This window comes from Mus musculus, chromosome 2 (assembly GCF_000001635.26).
Source record: "Mus musculus strain C57BL/6J chromosome 2, GRCm38.p6 C57BL/6J".
NCBI lineage: Eukaryota > Metazoa > Chordata > Mammalia > Rodentia > Muridae > Mus > Mus musculus.
This window is the reverse complement of record NC_000068.7, coordinates 166,680,877-166,704,228: the sequence shown is the minus strand read 5'-3', so window position 1 is coordinate 166,704,228 and position 23,352 is coordinate 166,680,877. Positions and strand designations below refer to the sequence as shown.

At 51.3% G+C, this 23,352-nt stretch overlaps 1 protein-coding gene and 1 long non-coding RNA gene across 2 annotated transcripts in view; both read left to right on the top strand.

Moving 5' to 3' along the window:
- Prex1 (phosphatidylinositol-3,4,5-trisphosphate-dependent Rac exchange factor 1) overlaps positions 1-23,352 on the top strand; it is a 147,488-nt gene that overhangs the window by 9,604 nt on the left and 114,532 nt on the right. The gene's annotated exons all lie outside the window — the stretch shown is intronic.
- Gm50596 lies at positions 1,331-3,276 on the top strand. The gene is made up of 2 exons (XR_001783554.2): positions 1,331-1,398; positions 1,489-3,276. It is a non-coding gene; the product is annotated as a predicted gene, 50596 (long non-coding RNA).

The following is a 23,352-nucleotide window of genomic DNA, read 5'->3' as shown; positions in this document are numbered from 1 at the left end:
TCCTTCAAGAGGATGTCTTTGGAGTAGGCAGCTCCTGCCGGTGTCAAATTTCATTTGCTTATTGCTTTTTGCTTTCCTGGAAAATAGCTCTCTGGGTAGAATCCTGACATAGGGGGCTTACCCTAATCCAACGTGTGTCCTCTGACCTCCCCACCTAACTACTGAGACAGGGTAGAACGGGCCGTCACCCTGGTCTTCAGATGGCTCTGCCAGCTACAGAGCAAGTCATGGGTCATGGGCTGAGTCTTTTGTTTCCAGGTGAGAAGCTGCGGTCCTTGTGAGGGACACTGGCCCTGCAATTAGACAGAGTCCTGTCCCCAGAGCCTTGGGGACTGTCACCCTATAATCCAGTGTCCCAGAAGTGAGTCCTGGAGGAGCCAGCTGCTTGTCAGGATATGCTGGGCTTGCAGTTCTACAGAGTGGGGCTACTCTGTGCATTGTGGAACAATTTCAGTGTCATCTGTCACCAGCTAGATGCCAGGATCAGCCTCTGCCCAGTGGGACTGACTATCAGGAAAGTCTCAGAAGTCACCAGATGTCCCGTGAGGGGCGGTGTGAGCAGAGCCTTCTGATAAGAACCACTGGGCTGGGCTCTCTCTGGCTTCCAGCTTTGGGTTCCAACCTTTGGGTGCTCATGTGCACTGGTAGCAATGTGGGGACCCACTGTGTGTGTGTGTGTGTGTGTTTCGGGGAGGACCTGGTGTGTTGTGCTTCTCACCCAGCAGTGTGGCCCCTGTGTTCTCTCTCCTCTTACAGGTAAGAGCACCAACTCTGGCTGCGCTCATATTTTGGCTCTGTTCCTGGGACCTTGGACCTGATCCTTTGCCTCTGTTTGCCCGCCTGTGAAGTGTGGCTGCCTGGAGCCATCCAGGATCCCTTCCTGCAGTGCATGCAGTGGTCTGATCTGGGAGAGGGGCTCAGTGCTCTGGGTTTTCTCTGGTGGCTGCAGGTTCACGGTGTCCCTGGAAGTTGGGGAGGAGGGACCTTCATCCTCCCTGTGCCGGAGCACGGGAAGTTTCATCTGTTTCTTCACTTTCTCGGGCAGCAGGGCTCTTCCTTTGTCTTGTGGTCAGGCGCTCAATCTGTGTTTGTCAGTGGTCTGGTTCCTTTCCCCAGTGTGGAGCTGACAGTGCTCCCTTGACTCTGGGCGGAGGAGGCCAGGGTGTCATAGACTGGTGTTGGTAGGTGGCTGGCAGCCTCTGGGGCCTGGGTGTCTTCTGCCTGGAGGACAGAGCAGAGTGCCTTCACCGAGAGCTTTTATTCATGAATTCACTTCCCATTTGGTCGGGGGACACAAGTATGTACTAGGTTCTGAGTGTCTTGTTGTGTCTCACAGAGTCCTCAGATACCACAGAAAGAGTCCTTGAAAATGATGAATTGTTGTAGTAATGATACAAGGTCCTACTGTGTGCTGTGTGTCTCACAGAGTCCTCAGATACCACAGAAAGAGTCCTTGAAAATGATGAATTGTTGTAGTAATGATACAAGGCCCTACTGTGTGCTGGGCATTACACAGTTATCTCTGATCTTTTGCACAGACTCCTGTAGATGTCACCATACATCATCATTGTTACCACCATCATCATCATCATCTTTACTCTCATGACACCGTTTCTCTGTATAACCCTGGCCAACCTGAACCAGGCTGACCTTGAACTCAGAGACCCACCTGCTTCTGCCTCTCCAGTGCTGGGATTAAAGGCATGGGCCACCACCAGGCTCAGAGTGGTTTGGGAATGTGCTCAAGTCTGCAGTGGGGATGATGACACACGAAATAAATGTAGGTAACAGGTTTAGTGGCAGCTGCTCATGAAGAGTGGCCAAGGAAGGCATCTGTGGAGGTGGGAGAGCTTCAAGACGCGTTACAGGCAGTGAGAAGTGTGTGTGCAAAGGCCCTGGGGCAGGATGGTACCTGGCTGGTTGAACAGATAGATGCTAGAATGTTTAGAGGGGAGAAGATAGGATGTGGTTGGCTGGGGCCCAGTGTGTATGTGTGTGTGTGTGTGGTGTGCATGTGTGAACTTCAGGTTCACTGGGGATGTGGAGAGCCAGTGATAGTGTTCAGCAGGGACATGGTGGAAGGTGGTTTGTGTGGAGATCTCTGGAGCCTCTTGCCTCCTTTGTAGGTAGGTGTCTCTCTAGGAGACAGGTGACACACCTCACCTCCAGGCAGACCCCTGCTACTTACAGGTTGCTGCTGTGTGCCCCAGGGAGATTCTCCAGGCAAGGTCCCAGCTTCCTTGTGGGTCTGGCCAGGTCACAGGGAGGGGTAGTTTGGAGGCAGGGAGGGGAGGAGTTTGGACTGTTTGTAGCCAGGGTGTAGGTGTAGATGAGGTGTCCTGGTGGCTTGCCTTCTGAGCCCAGACACAATGCACTTGAGGGTGACCGCCTCGGCTTTCCTGTGATAGATAAAGAAGAAGACAGCCTTGTTTTCTGCTCAGGAAGTTAGTTACCTGATTAAAAACAAAAAGCCAAAAAAAAGAAAAGAAAAGAAAAAAAAAACGGTTTGGTGACACCTCGGCCCCACCCTGCGCTCAGCCGTCCTAAAGTCAGAGTGAGCCCTTTATGTGCGCTCTGAACTCTCACACACCCACCTGTGCTGGTGTGTTCAGAACCACTTCATGGGGAGGGACTCTGGGGACAGGAGGCTGGGCCAGGGCCGCAGCTGTCTTCTCGTCACGTCACGTCATGTCACCGAGGTGTTATCCTGCACGAACACAGGCTTCTGTGTGGCCTCAGCCTCCCTCCTTTCTCAAGCCGTTCTCTTTAATTGAGATGTGATTTATGTATCGTGACCCTCACCCTTCCCAAGTGTGCAGCACGTGGCTTCGAGCTCATTGGTGACATTGTGCAATTCCCGTCTTCCCCGTTACCCCTTCAGGTCTCATTTGTTTTTTCTCTAACGTGCCGAGGGTCGCCCACTGTCTGAGCCTTTTCCCTTGCTCTCTTGTGCAGTGTTCTCCTCCTCGGTCCCCCTCCACCCCCAACTCCAGCCCACTTCTTTCAGGCCTTTGCTCAAGTCTCATCTCTCCTGGGTCTTGTCTGACCTCTCGCCACCCAACCTCACTACTTCCTGTCTCTTCTTTCCCCAGTGTGATTTCCCAGTAGCCGACGCTCCTGGTGTTTTATTTAAGGAGTGATGTCTTTACCTTCCCCCAGGATGTCAGCTGGACTAGGACAGGAATATTCATTCCTGTTTCATTCACTCCCTTCTCTGGCTTCAAGAACGCCACCTGGCGCAGAGTAGATGCTCATTAAAGATTTGTTGAATGGGAAGCCTTGCTGCTGTGTATACATGCCTGCGCCGTTACATAATGTGACGGGTGTGGATTATGTAACAGCTAGTGTTTTTTGTGTAGACTTTGGGAACCTGAGATTAGAACAGTCTAGTGTTTTCTAATGTAGCCGAAGTTATGTGAGTGGGTGTGGGCCGAGCAGAGTGTTCTCCTGGACGGCATCCTACTTACGAGCCCAGGGTTCGGGTTGGTCCGTCATAGTCAGGATGTCGGGGTAAACGTTTATCTCTGCCTCTGGTCCTTGGCTTCCTTGCCTGTGAAATACTTTGGGATGCTTAGTTCTCTGCCTCGAGGCGGTTCTTTCCTCTGGGTTGTTTTCTGTCCCCCTTCTCTTTGCACAAGGACAGAGGACTGAGGACGGCAGGACCCATCCTAAGCAGGTGGGCTCTGATCCTTCATGTTTGGCTCTGCACTCTGCACACTGAGAGCAGGTACCTGGCAGGTATGGCTGCCAACAGAACCAGAAGCGGCTATTCCCCAGTTGCTGCTGCAAGGGAACCCCAAGACTGAAAGGAAGGATCTTTTCCTAAAGCACGCAGCAAAACTGCTCCCTTCCCATGCTGTGCCACCCAAAGAAATGGGAGGCTGCTGTTGTGGGCGGGGCTGCTGTTGTGGGCGGAGCAGGTGCACTGCTTCTTGAGCTGAGAGCTGAGGTCACTTGTCAGGTCCTGCAGATGTTGTGTCTTCGTTGTTAATGAGTTATAGTAAGTTAAGTGGCTTACGACTGCTTCTGTGTATTTCCTAGGGTTTCTGTGGATCGGAGGTTCGGTGCAGCATATTGAAGCTGCAGTACAGGTCCCAGCCAGGGCTGGGATGCCATCTGAGGGTGGGGAGGGAGGGGCTTAGCTCCTTCGTTGTTACTTTGTTCCTTTACTTTGTGAGGGGATGGCAGTGAACACAGGGTTTGCATGTGAGGCAAGTGTTCTACTACAAACGCAGCCATACCCCTACTGGCAGAATCTAGGCAGGTGGTCTACCACTGAGTCAGGAGCATGCACACATGCATGCCCATGCAAATGCCTGAAGGAACCCTAGTGGATTCTAGTCAAGTGTTTTACCAGTGAGCCAGTCCCCAGGTCCTCACTGAGAGATTTTGGGCAAGTACTGTACTGCTGAGCCACACCTCTAGGCTATTACTGGGAGGGCTCCGGGCTATGCCATGGCCTCAGGCTGCGCTCTGTGATAGACTTCTGTGGGCAGAATTCACGTTCCTATTTTATAGGTCTGAGCTTCCCCTTTCCCTGCTGACTGCAGTGGACATTGTAGCACTTTCTTCCTCTGTATAGCCTGGCCTCTCTGACATGGTACAAAATACTCAGTATTTTAACTATCGGCTGATTGCGTTGTAGGATGAGCCTGGAGCCCAGCCCATGGTGCCCTTCCACTGGGGACTTTAGGATCAGCCTTGAGGGTAGTAGGATGGCTGTCTGTCCTCTCTGATGCCATCTGTTCTCTTCTGTGGATTGATAAGGGCTGAGAAAGCCATTTTGGTTGCATTGGTGTCTCAATGTTGGGACTTTCCCAGGCAACTTATCCCGCAGTGACCTCCGACTGAATTCTAAAGTGCTCAGAGAGCGCTCTAGGGACTCTCAACCCTTTGCACTAGCTTGAAACTTGTATTGTGACCCAGCAAAGGCTCTGACTGATTAACCAACCCTTCTAACTACATCCAAAAAGAACGTGTATCCCGCCATGTTGGGCTGATGATCTGAGGAGGTCATGAGAGTGAAGTGGCATTCTCGGCTACTATAGCCTTCCTGGTTTCGGTACCTCCTGCTCCGTTGATCATCCAGAAGGCTGTGGTCACCACTGAGGATGGAGATGTGTCCTTCAGCTTTCACCATGTGCATTTTGTTCTGTGGGATGTGACATTACAGTTCTGTCTTCCCAAGGAAGTGATGACCCTTCTGTCATGGTGGAACACATCTCTGACCCCCTTCTCTACTCCTTGTTTGGAAGCCTGTCTGTCCCCATTTTTCTTTGTTTTCTACACCTTTCTTCCAGCATCTTCCTGTCTTTTTATCTCCAGCACATCTCTGACCGGCACCTTACAGTTGAGCCTGCTTTTTCAAATCTATTCCGGCAGCCTCTACTTTTTAATTCTACAGTTTAGCTCACGTATGTTTATTTCAGTGATTGACAAGGTTGGTTTTAGATCTAGTGTCTTGCCACATCCTTCTGGTTTGGAAAAGGGGCCTCTTCCCCTCTCATACCCACTCCTCTGGAGGTAGAAGGAGTGTTACGTGGAGGAGGTCAGTCATCTTATCTCCTCAGAGTGGCTAAGGCATTATTATTTGGCTCCCCTTGCCTCGAAGCTTCACTCTGCAGCTGGTCCCATTAACTTTCTTTCTACCGATGACCTTGTTCCACCCGGCCCAGCCTGAGTCTTTTTTGCTGTTCCTCCTGCACAGAGCAATGCCACCTGCTCTGCCTTGAGTGTCCCCACCTTGGCTCACACAGCTCCAGGTCTCATCTTGATGCCCTCCTGTCGTTTTCCCCACAGGACTGCACTCTTAGGGACCCACATAGCCAGGAGCCACCTGCCTGCTTGCTCCTCAGAATCTGCAACAAGCCCTTGTCTGCTGCGGCAGGTCATGGGCATACTCCTGGTGTCTGGCACAGAGTAGGCACCCTGTTGATGTTAGAGGAAGGCGGATACATGGGAATGGTTGGAAATGGAACACAGTGTGATAGAGCCACCCTGCCCTGATGTGTGGGGGTGTGCACCCTGGGTGAGGAGTCACCCTGCCCCTGATGTGTGTGTGGGTGCACCCTGGGTGAGGAGTCACCCTGCCCCTGATGTGTGGGGTTGTGTACCCTGGGTGAGGAGTCACCCTGCCCCTGATGTGTGGGAGTGTGCACCCTGGGTAAGGAGCCACCCTGCCCCTGATGTGTGTGGGGTGTGCACCCTGGGTAAGGAGGAGTCACCCATTGGGCTTCTTGGCCCTCACTTTACCACACCAGGGTTTCAGAAGGATCTGAGCTCTGTGTGATCCTGGCCACCGGCTAAGGTTGGCAGCTGTTGTCAGGGTGGCTCATAGAATCACAAAGGAGTACTGCAGCAAAGAAATGCTTGGCAGAGGCCTGCTCCCTACACCTGCCCAGCTCGGCAGGCACACACGTGTCATTGTCTATGAGCATAGGTACTAGGACTTGAGCCGTGTTTGTGGGCCTGCACACAGGGCCTCAGCTTAAGCTTTAAGGTCATTTTCTTCCTTATTCTTCCAGCCAGCCCCTCCCCATCCTCATTATTGCTTGGGTCCATTTGCGAGTGACTGTGGACTCAAAATATATAAGCCGGAGCCCCACAAACAGGAATTATTATTCCCAGGTAACCGCAGCTTGGTACACAAAGTCAGGAAATTTAATCTTGATACTGAACTGTCCACTCTGCAGTTAGTACCCCAAATTCCCCCATTTCCTTGAGTTCCCCAAATGTCCTTTTTGCCTATTTCCTCTGTTCTGGTAGCTTTAATGGCAGCTTGATACAACCTAGAGTAGATTTCTCAATTGAGGAATTGCCTAGACTAGATTGACCTATGGATGTGTCTGTGGGCGTTATGTTGATTGTTAGTTGATATAGGGGGGCATAGCCCACTGTGGGCAGCACCATGCCCTAGGCAGGTGTTTCTGAGCTGGGTAGGAAAGGTAACTGAGGATAAACCTGTCTGCCAGCCAGCTAGCAGCCCATGGGAACAGACAGACAGGCTTCCAAACAAGGAGCAGAGAAGGGGTCAGAGATGTGTCCCACCATGATAGAAGGGTCATCACAGAACTGTCACATCCCACAGAACAAAATGTACATGGTGAAAACTGAAGGACACATCTCCATCCTCACTGGTGACCACATCCTTCTAGGAAGGCTACAGTAGCCCAGAATGCCACTTCACCCTCATGACTTCCCAGCATGGTGGGACATACGTTCTTTTCGGATACACCTGGGAGGGTTGGTCAATCAGTCAGAGCCTTTGCAGGGTCAGAATACAAGTTTCAAGCCAGTGCAAAGGGTTGAGAGTCCCCAGCGTGTTCTCTGAGCACTTCAGGATTCAGTCGGAGGTCACTGCAGGATAAGTTGCCTGGAAAACCCCAGAGCAGTTCCTATTCTGCTTCTTTGGCTGTGAAGTGAGCTCCCTGGTTAGAGGCAATGGAATAGCAAGCAGGCCTGCATTCAACTTCCTGCTGTTGACCTCTCTAAGTGATAGAGTGTGACCTGGAATGTAAGTCACATAAACCCCTTCTCCTCAAAGTTGCTTTTGTGAGTAGTTCAGACGATGCTAAGACACCTCCCCACTGCATCCCCGTCCACCATCCGGGATGTTGTTTCTTTCTCTCCCTTTGGTGAGGTTTTTCTTTGCAATGCTGGGATGAGACCTAGGTCCTCACACTTCTGCCCTTGAGCCCTACTTTAGAGAGTTGGGGACAGCAGCATGTAGCTGAGTGCCAGATCTGAAGCAGGACTTGAATGGGCATCCTGCACTTATTACTGTACTCAAGATTGGCAGGCCTGTAGTAGATAGAGTGTTTGATGAATGAATATGGGTAGGAGGTCACCATGTTCCCATAGCCAGGACCCCGGCACCTTTGCTTGCTCTCTTCTTCCCCTTCCTATGTCCAATCATCTGTACATGTTGGTGTATCTTGCCTCTTCTGTCCTAGGCAAAATCCTGTGTGTTGCTATGAAGCACTCTTTGTCCCCAGGGCCGTTGGTGTCACCTAGTGAAGGACAGAGGACTCTGGATCCTCACAGTCCAGTTCAGATCCTGGCCATTTACAGACTGTGTGACCAGTGTTGGTTGCTGCTGTACCGGGTTCTAATGATGTCTTGGACGGATGGGGTGGGGCAGACCAGGGAGGTTCTGCAAGTCTCTTAGGACAGTGTCTGGCACATAATGAGCATTCTGAATATGAGCTATAAATTATCATAGCAATAAGACCAGACTGCTAATAAAACACTTAATTATGCTGGTATATGATACCATGCTAATCAAGTTTCTATTGTTTATTCAGCCATTACTCTTATATTGGGGGTATGGGTACCTTTCAGTTATTCAGAGTTAGAAGCTATGTGTATCTTTGTTTGAGTGTGTATGCATGCGTGTATGTCTGTGCACATGTGTGTATGCATAGGCCAGAGGACATCTCAGGTATTTTCTACTTTTTTTTTTTTTTTTTTTTTACAGAGTATCTCCCCGACCTGGAACTTGCCAGGTAGGCTAGGCTGACTATCCATCCAGTAAGCTCTAGGGATTCTCCTCTTTGGCTCATGGTACAAACTTGGCCACCACACCTAGGTATCTGTCTGTCTATCTGTCTGTCTGCTTACTTACCTGTCCATCCATCTATCCACCTACCCACCACACCCAGATAGGTATGTATGTTTGCATATGTGTTTGTTTGTTTGTTTGTTTGTTTGTTTGAGACAGGGCCTTTCTATGTAGCTCTGGCTGTCCTGGAACTCACTCTGTAGACCAGGCTGGCCTCTGACTCAGAATCTGCCAGCCTCTGCTTCCTGAGTGCTGGGCTTAGTGGTCTGTGCTACCACTCACTGCCTAGTCCCATATTTAGCTTTTAAAGCATAGCTTTTGGGGATTAATCTCAGGCCCCAGTGTATGCAAGGCAAGCTTGTTACCAACTGGGCCACCTCCCCAGCCCATGCCAGTGCTTTGCCCCTTCGTTAGGACACTCTGGCATAAAACACATTGGCACCAGAACACTAGAATCTTAGAACGAGGTCAGGGCCAGCCAAGGCAGAGACAGCACATTATCCATGATCTCATTTTTCCAGGAAGGGAAACCGAGGCACAGAGCTGCCCAGTGTCTGCCTTGGGATTTCATTGCTGCGAAGAGACACTATGACCATGGCAACTCTTACAAAGGGAAGCATTTAATTGGGGCTGGCTTACAGTTTCAGAGGTTCAGTCCATTATCATCATGTTGGGGGAGCATGGCAGCGTGCTGGCAGACATGGTGCTGGAGGAGGAGTCAAGAGCTCTCCATCTGGATCCAAAGGCAGCTTAAGGAGACTGTGCAGCATACTGGGCATAGCTTGAGGATAGAAACCTCAAAGCCTGCCCCCATAGTGATATACTTCCTTGAACAAGGCCACACCCACTCCAAGAAGGCAACACCCACTCTGATAAAAGCCACACCCACCCCCAAAAGGCCACACCCACTCCAAGAAGGAGTAGTCAAATACATGAGTCTGGAGGCCATTCTTATTGAAATCACCACAGTGACCCAGGGTTACCAGTTGGTTGCTGAGATGGCACTGGAGCTCACGTTTCCATATGGTGACATCACATGGTGACAGTCAGCTTTAACCCTACTGACAAGGGCCTTTGAGCACCAAGGAAATGGAGAAGGAGACTGGGATTGAGCCCTCTCTGGATGCAGTGGATCAACTGTGTGCCTGGGAACAGTGTCTTTTATTTCAGTGTCCATGACAGGAGAGGGTGGGCTGTGTGTTTCTTGTAGGAAGTCACAGTTGGGTTGACACTGTGGGTCAGGTCTCAGTGTGATTGGGGAGCTGTGATCAAGTTAGAGCACCTTCCCCATCCTTCATGGTTAGAACACAGGCTACAAATTGGGGCTCTTCAGGCCAGATCAGGCCCCTAAGTGGGTTCTGTTGGCCTGCACAGTATTTTAGATTTTTCTTATTAGTTGTCAACATTGAGAAAGAATTTTTTGAGCCTGGCAGTGGTGGTACAGGCCTTTAGTCCCAACACTTGGGAGGCAGAGGCAGGCTGATCTCTGGGTTCGAGACCAGCCTTGTCTGTACAGTGAGTTCCAGGAAAGCCAGGGCTACATGGAAAAACCCTTTCTAAAAAACCCCAAAAAGGAAAAAACCTTTTGATTAAAAAATTATTTCTTGCATGAAAATCTATTTTTATGGCTTGCATATCCAGCTGAGGTTCCTGCAGGCAGCCCTGACTACTTGAATTTTGGTTGTCAGTGCACTATCTCTGGTTTTGTTTTATAATTGAATAGTTAAGAGGATAAAGGAATATTTCTTCCAACTTGTTTTTGTCTTTTTGTCAGACACATAAGGAATGCATGTTCCTTACAGGAGAGAGGAGTTATTTTGAAGGACCATCCTTTGGTCTCCTCTGTTCCTACTGGGGCATGGGCATTTGAAGTGGAGGTGCCAGCCAGCTCTTGGGTGGTCCTTCTCTGTCTCTGTGTGGAGAAGAGGGAGAAGGTTGTCTCCAGAGGGGCTGATTCTGTGGCCCAGCCTCTATTTCCTGTAGCCTGTGGGCAGTCTCTTTTGCAGTGTCAGCTGTGGTACAGGATGCTCTCACGTCCATCTGTCCTACAGACTGCTCCATGTCCCTTTGGGAGGTCCCTACAGTGAAGAAGCAAGGGGTTTCCCCCACAGTGTGATGAACCGCTCAGGTGCTGTCAGGTCTTCCTGCCCTTACATCTAGAGCCGTTGTCCTTGGCTCGCCCTAGTCTGTGTTTTTGAAACAGTAGTCACCAGCAAGAGCTGTCTGTCTGTCAGGATTCTTTGTGACAAGTGACAGAAAAACCCACCCCAACAGCCTCCAGTAAGAACAAGAACTGGCAGCTAGCAAGATGGCTAAGCAGGTAAGGGTGATCACTACCAAGCCTGATGACTTGAGTTGATTTCTTGGACCTATGTGTTGGGAGGAGAGAACTGATTGCTGCAAGTGTGTGCACACATGTATACACACACTCACCCACACACACTCTCTAAATACAGTTAAAAATATTAAAAACAGGGCGTAGTGGCTAGCCTGGTATACATAGTGAGTTCCAGGATAGCCAGGGCTACATAGAACCTGTCTCATACAAACAAGCAAGCAACAAACAAACATATAAACAGCAGCAGCAGCAGCAACAAAAACCAGGAACAGAGAGGCCTGGGTTACAAGAGAGTCCATCATGTCCTGGGTGGGCTCCGATTTGCTATCACAGGCCCTGTGCCCATGTCTGATCCTTCACTGAGACTCGGGGCGGGACTTCCCTGCACCCATTGGAGGTGGGGGGGAGGGGTGGTTCCTAGAAAGAAGACCCCAGAGCATTGGGACCATAAAGGGACGGATGCTGGATGCTGGGTGGACTGTTTCTTCTCTCAGCTGGGGCTTCTTCCCTTGCCTCTCCTTTGCCTTCTCGCCACCCGCCTGCTTGCTTTAAAAACCACAGTCACACTGCCTCTTCCCCTGCTGTTCTAGCTCTTTCCACCGATCTCCTAAGAGCACCGGTGGTTACAGGTCTGAAGTGCTGTGCTTCGAGCACAGTGGCCTTCCCAGGAACTAAGTGGGAAGGTGTTCTCCAGTCACTTCGTTGTAAGAGAAAGGTTTTGTTTGTAACCTGTCCAGGCTCACACCAGCTGTGTGTTTGCATCTGCAAATGGTGGGAATTCTTGGGTCAGAGGATGAAGTGTGGAGCCAGGCTTCCAGTGCTGGGCCCAGCCTGAGCTCACAGCTAGTGTTTGTGGAGCGAACCAGCAAAACCAGCAGGGGCTTGGAGCCCGCTCCAGGTCTGCTGAGGCGTCTGGGCCTGAGGTCAGCCCCAGTGGGAAGCATCCTGTTCTGCTGTGCCCTCCCCTCCCCACACAGGGAGATCTGAATGAACAGAACCCAGAATGTTCCGGCAGCGCTGGCTCCCGCAGCAAGTGACAAAGGCATCTTTGTCCGGTCCCGGGTGTGAAATCATTCCACAGGGGGGATAGTGTAGGCTCTGGAGTCAGCTTGCCAGGGAGGGAGGGGCTGGGCTAAGGTGTCCCCATCCCATGCCCGTTCCTGTAATGGGGTAGCGTTTCCCCTACCTACTCTCACTTTCATCTGGGCCAGAATGCTTTTTTGTCCCCTTGCCCTAGGAGGAGAAGATAGGTCCTAAGTCTTTGAACAGTCTAGAGAAGTGCTCACCCACTGAACTACCCCCTCCTTGCAGTGCCCCATCCCTTTATTTCGTGAGAGAGTCTTTCGGGGTAGCCCAGGCTGGCCTCAAATGAACAGACTCAGGTTTGCAAGCCTGTGTCCCAGTACCCAGCCAGTATGCTCCAGACTCCGCAGATCTTGTGGGCTGAGAACGATGCGGGGCTGCCATTCTGCTGAGAAGGCGCGTGTCAACGTCAACCTTCTGTCCTTTATACCACAGTGTGCACAGCAGCTGTGAAACCAGGCTGGCATGGCTGCAGGGGACAGGCAGGGGACAGGCAGAGCGGCAGAGTGTTAAAATAGCTTGGCGGTGACTTTAACACCCTTGGCTCAGTTCCCTTGGGAATCTCTCAAGGGGGAAGAAAAAAAGCCCGTGGGTGCGCAGGGGAGATGCTCAATGGGTAAGAGCGCTTGCTTTGAAAGTGGGAGGCCCTGAGTTTGAATCCCCTATACTCATGTGAGAAGCTACACAGGGTTAGAGGTGGGGCCAGAGGGAGGCACATTCCAAGAGCTTGCTGGCCAGCCTGCCTAGCTGAAATGGTGAGTGTCTGGTTCAGGAGAGACCCTGCCTCAGAGCACCGAGGTGGAGGAGAGTGAGGGAAGATACCAGAGGCCCTGATCTGTCTTCTGCATGCGCACTTATTGGTGCACACACGTACACACTCACACACTCACACACACACACACACACACACACACACACACACACACTCACATATACATGTGCACACACACATGCGCACACACAGTGCATATGAAAGATGTAAAGCTGTGGAGATTTTTTTCCAGCTGCATTTCTAATGACACAGTAAAATGATAACCAACAGGTAAACCGCAGAGGTGGGCATTAGCAAATAGCTTGTTAGACCATCAAGCGTGCTTTGCAAAGAATGTTCTTGACCTCTGACCTCTCTGTGGATAGGAAGGCAGCTAGAGTAAGTGAGAAAGGCAATCCCAGTGTTTAGGGGGAAAACAACAACAACAACAACAACTACTACTACTACTACTACTACTACTACTACTACTACTACTACTACTACTAAACAATAATAGCACAGAAGCTGGGCTTAATGTAATCCTGGCAAAGGAGGCAAAGGCAGGAGGATCAGGCAGGCTTTCAAAGTCGTCCTCATCTACATAGCATATTTGAGTCCAGCCTGGGCTACATTGGATTCTATCTTAAATAGAAGAGGAAGAAGGAAAAGGGGAAAAAAAAAAGCACTAAAAGGCTCTTTGGGTGGGCATGTCAGTTGGCTTTCTGTTGTGGTGACAAAGCATCCGAGAACGTCAGTTCATGGTATTTGAGGTCTCGGACTTGGGGTTGGTCCAGTCACCTGTGATAAGGCAGTACGCCACGGCTGTGGGAACAGGTCCATGAGACCCGCTCACCTCAGGGCTGCGTCCCCAATATCCATGAAGTAGTATCTCTCCAGAGAGCTGGCTTCCTTTCCGCAGGCCATGCCTCCTAACGGTTCTGCCACTTCTGGGTAGCATCCAGGATGGTGACCCAGGCTTTGGGGGTGGGGGTGGGGGTGGGGGTGGGGGTGGAGGGACACTTGAGATCTAACTTACTGTCTGTGGTGGCACGGGCGGGTCATTCAGGAACTGGAGCTGGGGCACCAGGCATGTGAGCTCAAGGACAGCTCTTAGAAAAGAACACCCTCATCACAGAGAAAACTACTGCAGGGCACCAGGCTGCCCACCACAGGGGGCCTCAGGCAGAGAATGGGGAGAGATACTTTGTATATTTTGGTGCATTGCTGCCTTAGTTATAATTAACAGATTTGCAAATGAATGCAGAATACATTAATAATAACTCAAGCTGTATCATACATACTGTAGTCTGTGCATACCAGGCTCTTCTTTGAAATGAGGCAGGCTGGGATTTTCTGCACTGCTGTTTGGTACACATGTGTTGGTAGGTAGTGTGCAGGACGCCCCCTGGGCCCTCTGTGAGCCCCTAGTCTTGTGGGGTCAGGGACAGAGAAGACAATTGCATTATAATTGTTGTATGCGGGGATCAAGGTTGTCCTCACCCTGTGGCCGCCTCTGCCTGGTGTTTTCCATTGCTCTCTCTCATCCCTTCCCTGTACCCAGTGTGGCCCTTTGTACTGCTGGCCCTGACAGATCCCAACACAGCGCAGCTCTGTTTTTGGCCCCACTCTGCTGGGATGTTGCTGCCTAGGGAGGTCCCTTCCCTGACCATCCTGCCCGTGTGTTGATAGGAGTTGGTCCATTGGGTCCTCACAGGCTCTGAATGTCCTGAGACCTGCACATGTGTGGCCCTCCTCGCTCCTGTCACTTCACTCCGTTTTTATGGAACCTTTGTGCAGTACACCTTGACCTTGGCATTGCAGATAGAGCCGGTGGCTTGGTTCAGAGTGGGTCTTGAGGTCCGTGATCCCTTGTCAGAGAACTTTCCAGACTGAAGGCTCAAAGTATGGAAACTTGGTTTTATCTTTCTCCTCATACCCGGCTATGTGACTTGGAAGCAAGGTACATCTGTGTGTCTGCCTGCCTGCCTATTTGTCTGTCTGTCTATGCATCTGTGTATCTGTCATCTATCTTTCTATGTATCTGTCATCTGTGTACTCATCTATCAATCTTCTATCTTTTGGGTTGTCATGGTAATTGCTGACCAAGCCATCTCTTCAACCCCCATTTCTCACTTTGAGCCTTAGCTTTATATTCATAAAGTGGGAACCCCAGTAGCTCTCCCCTCCTCTGATCCTTGTCCCACCCGAATCAAGGCAGGTTGTAGCAGCTGTATAGTATGCTGCTGGGTGTGTGGCAGGCGACTCAGTAATGATAGGTGTTACTAAGGATAACACAGGCCCAGCCATGAGTTGAAAATAAACAGGATAAGCAAGGTTAAACCAGGAAAAAAGAGAGGGGTCCTTTACAGAACACCCAGAATATAGCCTCGGTTCCATAAACCACTCACTGATGGGCCTTGGTAACCATGGTGATGGATGCACAATCGTGGTTCTTGAGGGAGACCTGTTTTGCCGGCCAGGGGACCTACAGAAATGCAGTGGCACTGGGCTGTCAGGACTAGGAAGGAATGATACTACTTCCATTGGATACCCAGCATAGGGGTGCTGGGAGGTATCTGGGGCTGAGGAGGTGGCTTAGCAGGTAAAGTGCATGCCAAGCAAGCATGAAATCCAGAATCCAGATCCCCAGAACCCACAAAAAACCCAGACAGGTACAGTGGCAGCTGCCATACAGAGACAGGATCTTGGGACCAGTGGGCGAGCTAGGCTCCCGTCAGTGGGCTCTGGGACCAGAGAGCACTTGCCTCGGTGGATGAAGTGGAGCAGTTGAGGAAGAGCAATGATAATCAGCTTCTCCTTCTGGCCAGTTTTCTGTTAGCCTGACCCAAGCTACAATCGCTTGAGAGAAGGCTAGCCTGGTCTACAGAGTTTCAGGACAGCCAGGGCTACGCAGAGAAACCCTCTCTCAAAAAACAACCAACCAAACAACCAAACAACCTAAAAAAGAGAGTTAGGGACTCTCAATTGAGAAAATACCTACAAAAGATTGCTCTGTGGGACATTTTCTAGATTAACGATAGATATGGGAAGGCCAAGCTCACTGTAGATGGTGCCTTCCTGGTGGTCCTGGGTTCTCTAAGAAAGCAGGCTGAGCAAGCCACGGGGAGCAAGGCAGTAAGCAGCACCCCTCCGTGGCTTCTGCTCTGTTCTTGCCTCCAGGTTCCTGCCCTGACTTCCCTCAGTGATGGATTCTGATGGGGAAGTGTAAGCAAAATAATCTCTTCCTCACTTTACTTCTGGTCATGGTTTTGTCACGGCAATAGAAAGCAAACCGAGACAACACGCGTGATTGTGTAGATGCATACAAGTTCGTCCCACGTCTGAGTACGCATGCATCAGACAAACTTCTGATGGCCCCACAGAGAAGGGTCTGGTCTGCAAGACTGGCCCTTTTTGTTTGTTTGAGACAAGGTCATGCAATTTAGCTTTGGTTGGCCTAGGACTCCTTCTGTAGATCAGGCTAGCCTTGACTCACAGAGAACTACCTGCCTCTGCCTGTAAGAGCGCTAGATTTAAAGGCCTGCCCCACCATGCTCTTAGCAGTACATGGGATGCTGACAGATGTCACTTACTAAGTACTTTGAGAGGGAGGGAGGGCCTGAAGCTGAGAGGACTTGGAAGCCCCTGGCCTGTTTTTGTCATAGCACTTTATCAGGATGCATAGCTGCCTGCCGGCCACCATGGCACTCCTGCCGAGACACCTTCCCATTCTGCACTGTGAGTCAGGTCTTTGGTAACTCTGGAAGGTGGTGGGAAGGGTCTCTGTGACTCCTGGCAGATAGTGTCTGCAGCCTCTGCTAGCCCAGCTAGCTGCTCACTGTCTTGGTTTGGTGTCTGAGCCATGCACTAGGGTTGGGAGAGAGCCTAGAGCCACCCCGCTTCTCTCTGTGGGGCTGAGCGGAGATGGCTGCAAATCCCATGTCTGTAGAAAGTCCTGTGGGAGCAGGGTCCTTGCTACTGCCCTCCCCCAGTACAGGAGGATGGGAGTTCTGAAGGTCCAGTGGAGGGAGGAGGGACAACAGTTCCCTCAGGTTTTCCTCGCTGTGGCAGTCTGTGGCTGACGGTGTCCTTTGGTAACCTTTGCTCACATTGCATTCCCACACTGACTTCTGCGCAGACCTGGGCGGCTCTGTCTAGATGACACCAGATATCTCTGTCGTCGGACTGCTCAGCAGACCCCCGAGAACCCACCATCTTCCCACTGTTCCTAAAGCCCCTGTGGCCTCGGCATAGCTTGGTGTCCTCTGTTCAATCTTCCTCCCCAACTGCCCCAGCCACCAGGATATCCTGCCGTCCCATCTCCACAGTAGGCAGAGTCTGGCCTCTCCTTGCTTCTTTTCCTCTTGCCTCAGCCACACCCCATGGTGATGGTCTCAGCCTCCTTTGTCCCCACCAGGAAGGTTGCCCTTCCCCTGGCCCCCTGCTTCCATCCTGGCTCTTGCACGTGGCTCTCCCCAGGGACCTTGTTAGTCAGCTCACTCCTCTCTGCTCTGAATAAAAGCCTCAGCTGTCCCGTTCTCACCTCCACTCTGTTTCCACTGCTCAGACCTCATCTGCACACATCTAAACACCTCCAGCCCCAGGGCTGGTCTGAAATGCTCCCCAGGTATCTGCAGGCTTGCAGGCCTCTGCCAGGCATCTTACCTGTGGGCACCCCGCTCTCTGACCTGGGGGTACCCTGACCTGTCTGACGTGTCAGCTCCTCTGTGTTCTCTCTCTGCTCTTTCAGTTGCTCCTGGTGGTTGTGTCAGTGGAACAAAAGGTCTTGAAGTTCAGAGGTCTTGTCTTTTCTGTCTCCTGGCTGAGGGAAGATTCTCCTGGCCATTGTCACTTGTCCCCTTCCCAGGTCAGACAGAGGCAATCCATGGGGTGTGTGTTTCATCCAGAGGAGAGATAGTGGACATGTAGGTTATGACACTTTGGGGTGTCTGATGACATCCTAATGTTTGAACACCTGGGTATCTGAGCCTGTTTGCAGAAATCCCGACTCAGTCTTTAAATAAACGAAGGCTTTGTGTGTTTGCTTGACTCATGCTTGGGCTTCAGGCACAGCTGGATCAAGGAGCTCCTTTGCCTGCTTCCTGAGTTCCTCCATTGTAGAACCCTTGTGGGGAGGAGCCCTGCTCTGATTGACCAGACTGGGCCATGGACTTCCTCCCCAAACGCCTCCCAAATGGCTTGTACCAGGATAGTACTTAAGGTTCAACTTTGAGAAACTGGAAACGGGGGGGGGGGGGGGGTGGGGGGTGGGGTGGGGTGGGGTGGGGTGGGGTGGGAGGGTGGGGGGGAGGGAAGGGGCTTGGAATGGGTAGAGTCGCTGATGGGAGTGGAGCCTGTGAGCTCTGATGACAGGCAGCGCTGCCTGTCCCCACACCTACCTCCTGTCTTATAAGCACCCCAGTCTTGTTGGGTCCCCTTCCTTTATCACGATGGGGCTCCAGATGGCTTGTCTGTCGCTCCGTAGCTGTCAGTGCGTGTCTCCCTCTCCCTCCCCTTCTGCATATGTTGCCTCTGGGCCTCTTGGATCTTGTTTCAGGGCTCAGAGCGTATGCTCAGGGGCCACTGGCTGATCTGATCCTCTCTCTTTCTGCCAGGTAAAGGAACTGTTCGGTGAAAGTGTGATCTCTTAGGCTTGCTGAGCCTTTTGGGTCCCAGGATGCTCTGAATTAGCCACGCCCGTCCTTCTTAACTTGTGGTCCAAACTGGGACACCTCAGTTTTACTGTCTGTACTAGTGTGACTTCTTCTTCTTCTTCTTTTTTTTTAAAAGACATTTATTTTTATATGCATACACTGTATGCTGTCTTCAGACACACCAGAAGTTATCGGATCCCGTTACAGATGGTTGTGAGCCACCATGTGGTTGCTGGGATTTGAACTCAGGACCTCTGGAAGAGCAGTCAGTGCTCTTAACCACTGAGCCATCTTGCCAGCCCCTTAGTGTGGGTTCTTGACCACCTAAGGCCAGATGAGATGCCACTCACTGGTCTGTGACACACTGCTGTTCTCAGGGAAGGCCCCCTTGGTTCTCTCCCTTCCTTAGCCTGTCAGAGCCTGGGTGACACCTCAGGATGCCTGTCTTCTCTCAGGGCCCTGTCACAGAGAGGCCTGGTGATCCGTGTTTTAACTGCAGCAACCTTGGTTTCTGTGTCCTGATTTTAAAACTCAAGAGTTCCACATGTTGGGCAGCAGAGCTGGCTCAGGGGGCTAAGTAAGAGTGCTCGCTATGTTAGCCTGGGGACCTGCGTTCGAGTCCCCCCACACCCACATAAAAAGCCAGGCATAGCTGTACATGTCTCCGAAACCCTGGTACTGTGAGGGTTAGAGATGGGGTTGCTGTAACTCGTTGGCTGCCAGCCTAACTTCAGGTTCAGTGAGAGACCCTGTCTTGACAAGTTTGGATTTGGGTCTAGCCTTAGGAAGCTGTGTGACTCAGAGCAGATTACTAAGCCTCTCTGTGCCTTGGTTTCTCTACCCATAAATGGGGGAGAGACAGGTGTTCTCAGCTCCAGGGGTCACTGGGTGGTTTCCATAAGATGATGACATGAGGGTTTGAGGGATAGTTCTATTCTAGTTGCCCTGGTCACATTCTTTAGTCCTTATTTCCATCCCACTGTTGGCTAGACCCCTGAGTCAGGCAGGTTCCTCCTCTACCACATCAAAGCAGCTCTCTCCCACCTGTCTCTTTTTGTGGCACTTGGTCCAGATGCAGATTAGAGGGAGGCGTTGTCCACCACTGGAGGTGACCGGCAGGAGCGAGGGCTCAGCAAGTATAGCCCAGGGCGAGCCCCCACCTCCCCAGAGGATTAGACAAGCCCCACCTCCCCCACCCCTCTCCACCTCTCTGTAGCTCCACCCAAGGGTGCATGGGGTGCCAGAGCCCCCTCTGTATTTGGGTACATGTGGGAAAGGAGTGGTCCTTAGAATAAAAAGCTTCCGTTTGGAGCAGGTGACACTATGTGCAGACACCTGGGCAGGACAACTGCAGCTCAGCGTGTCTCCTGTGGTCTGCAGGAGTACAGGGCTCAGGCATACAGGGCAGAGGACCTCACCTCTCTCTGCTTTGTCATTGCTGTGTGATATGAGGTAGCTCCATGCCTGTGACCCTAACTGGGGTTCTTGAGAAATACAGGAAATACTATAGATAGGGCAGTGATCGCTTGCCACAGGGACACACCTATTTGCTGCAGTTTCAGGGTCCTGTAAGGAGCGGAGGAGGTTCCTAGTCAGTCCCCGAAAACAAAGAGATGTTTCCATTTCCCCAATCCTGGCAAATGTTTATGGATCACCTGCTGGGAGCCCCTGCTCTCCCAGGTGCTTGCTGGAGATTGTAGCCTAGGAGTCTGTTTTGACCCCTCACTCTCTACAGATGCTCCGCCCCCCATAGGCCCCACCTCCGAGGACACGTGGTCAGGCCGGAAAGGCTTGAATCTGAGATGAGGCAAGTGATTTGGCCAGCAGTTCAGGGCCCGCTACGGAGACGAGCAGGACTTCTGGCAGGGTGGGTGGGGGTGGGGAGTAGGGAATAGGGGTGAGAACAGATGCTTATGAGATGAGGGCTTTAAGCGGGCAGAAGTTTGTGTGTGTGTGGGTCTATCCTGTGCTTCTCTGGGTCCCGTGGGTCAATTGAGGCTGAGCTAGAAAAGCAGTAAGAGGTGCTGTATACGGCTGGTGGCAGCCTGGACCAGGAGGTGTCCTAGTGAAGCAAAACTGGTCTCCTGGGATTGGAAGGGAAAGGAGGGGGGCGTGATGAGGCATCTCAGTGTCGAGGAGTCACCCGGGGGACTTCGTGAACAAGATGGAGACTTCTAGGACGTGTGCAGAGGGCTTAACCTCCTGGAGGTGGGAAACCTGGGAGTCGGGGTGGAGGAGCATCCTTGAAGGATGGGACGTTTTCTCAGCCCTGTTAGGCCACCAGGCACTGCCCTAAGTGCTGCTCTGAGATGAGCAAGAGGTGATCCAAGGCTTGGCCACCTGCTGAGGCGGGAACTAGAAGCTGGCCTAGGGAAGGCAAAGCCAGGCAGGCAAGAGATGCTGATGCTCTGAGCCTGGGTTCTGCTGCCAGGCAGGATGTAGTTTTCCCTGGGAGTCAGTGGGGCAACAGAAAGGCATGGGAGGTCAGAGCAGAGGCTGCCATTGAGTCACCTTTGAGCAGGGGTGGGGAGGACAGGAGCAGCCTGGCTGGCTAGGTGAGAAAACAGTCTGGGGACCTACGTGGGTTTTTGGGATTGCTGTTTTCTCATCTCTAGGCAGAAATCCCTGGGAAGACCACAGAGGGGCTGGGAACAGAGGCCACGCTGTGCCACTCTTTTTGGGGGGATGGGGCTGGGAGAGGGAGCTAGGTCAGCTGTGTGAGCTACTTAATACCCATGAACTTGCAATTAAATGCGGAAGTAGGAGACAAGAAGGGTGGTAAAAGGGAATATTGTTCCCAGCTCCCTGGGGAAATGGCCAGCCTCCAATGTGAATGGGCTTCAGTGTCTTGGGGGGCTGGGGTCCCCCCTCTGCTCGTCATTTGGCTCTTTGTCCTGCTGTGTTGGATCCAACCACAAAGGCCAGCTTGATTCTCACTTGCTGCTTTCTTGGGGAGCAGTAGGGGGCTTTGCCTCCAGCAGAGAGCTCTCTCTGGGAAAGGGAGGTGATGGAATTTGGGGACCATCCATATATATGCGGTCCACTATGATCAACGTGCTAGCTCCCTTGCCATCCACAGCATTTAAATGCTTGGCTCCTTCAGCAAAGTCTTATGTGTAAAACATACAGTGTTAAGTCAGGCTTGTGGACTTGCGTGTGATATGATGTCTGTGTAACTAGTTCCCATTTTCCAGAGGGAGGGCCACCAGCACCCACAGGCTGGCCCTTCTCTTTGTTACTACCACATACCCACAATTCTGATTTGTTGTTTCAAGACAGCATCATCTCATGTAGCCTAGGTTGACCTTGGGTTCACTAGGTAGCTCATGATGGCCTTGACCCTTGCTTCTGCTGGGATTACAGATCCTGAGACACCACACCTGTTTGATGGGGGTGCTGGGGACCTCCTGGATGTTAGGTAGGGGCTCTGCCAACCGAGGCACATCCCCAGCCCTGATTTCTGTCATTGAATATTAGCTTCAACGGGTTTTGGACTTTAGACTAGGATCCTGTTGCATATGGTCTTTGTTTCTTGAGAGCTTGTCTGCAAGTTCTTTCCGGGGACCAAAGCTACCTGGGTACCCTTGACCGAAGGAAGGCTAGTCCTCTGTCTGGGCAGGTTTTCCTTCCTTATAAGTGCGTAGCTTTGGGAGGGATGCACATGGAGAGGTAAGAAAGAGAGGGAAGCCTAGCAGACTGAGGTTGTCAGCCAGATTAACCCTGGTGATCAGTGGGGTGACAGACATCACCACTAGATCGCCACACATCCCTTTGTGTCTTTTAAATTAACTTAAAAACCATTATAGCCAATTTTTTTTATAAGATATGTGCATATAGAGCTGGAGAGGTGGCTCAGCCATTAAAGGCTAGGCTCGCAACCAAAAATATAAGATATGCGTATATAAAACTAGATGGCATAGCTGGGCATCTAGCACTTGGTAGACTGAAGCAGGAGGATTACCATGGGTTTCAGGCCAGCTTAGTGTACACAGTGAAACTGTTTCAAAACAACAGCAACAGCAACAACAGCAACAACACCCCCCAGCCTGTCTGGGAGATGGCCCAGAAAAATAAAAGGTGTATAAACCTGAAGACCTGAGTTTAGTTCATTAGAAGGGACACACACACAGACACAAACACACTCACAAACAAAATTAAAAAAAAAAAAACCCAACCAAAATCACCCCTATGTAGTATGTATACTAAACATCTATGTGTAAAATGTACATATGTGATTCATATGTGGCAGAGGTAGCCATGTATCCCTGTATGTGAGTTTAGGTGACACGTACCTTGTCCTTTGCTATGGAAGATATCACACAGTGGTCTCATCTGCCAGTAGCATTTGCATGGGTCTCCATCAGGTGTCAGGTGATGCTCTGTGCATTGTTTAGACTAATCCCCTGTTGTTGGATATTGGGGCTGTGCCCATCAGAGCCATTTAGCAGTAATTCATGCTCTCTCTCTCTTTCTCTCTCTCTCTCTCTCTCTCTCTCTCACTCACACACACACACACACACACACACACACACACACACACGCATCTATCTATCTATCTTTGCAACAGGGTCTCACTAAGTAGCCCTGGCTATCCTGGAGCTTAACTACGTAGATCAGGCTAGCCTTGAGTTCACAGAGATCCTCCTGCCTCTGCCTCTAGAGTGCTGGAACTAAAGGTGTGCGCCACCTCTCTTGGCCACATTTCATTGCTTCCACTGACAGACGTGGATGTGTTCTGATAGAAAATGCACCACAGACGAGCAGCTCCCTAGCCCTCAGATCCTTCCAGTGTGTTCATGTCGCTGACAGTCAAAGTGACGACTTTCGTATGCATGCATTTGGGTCAAGTCCACAGGCCAGCGGTGACTCCGAGTGCCCTGGACTCTAGCTCTTTTGTTGGACCTAATGTCTCTGAAAGCTGTGAGCACCTAGCATCTGTGCTGGCTTCGAGGACCGCCTGGGGGAT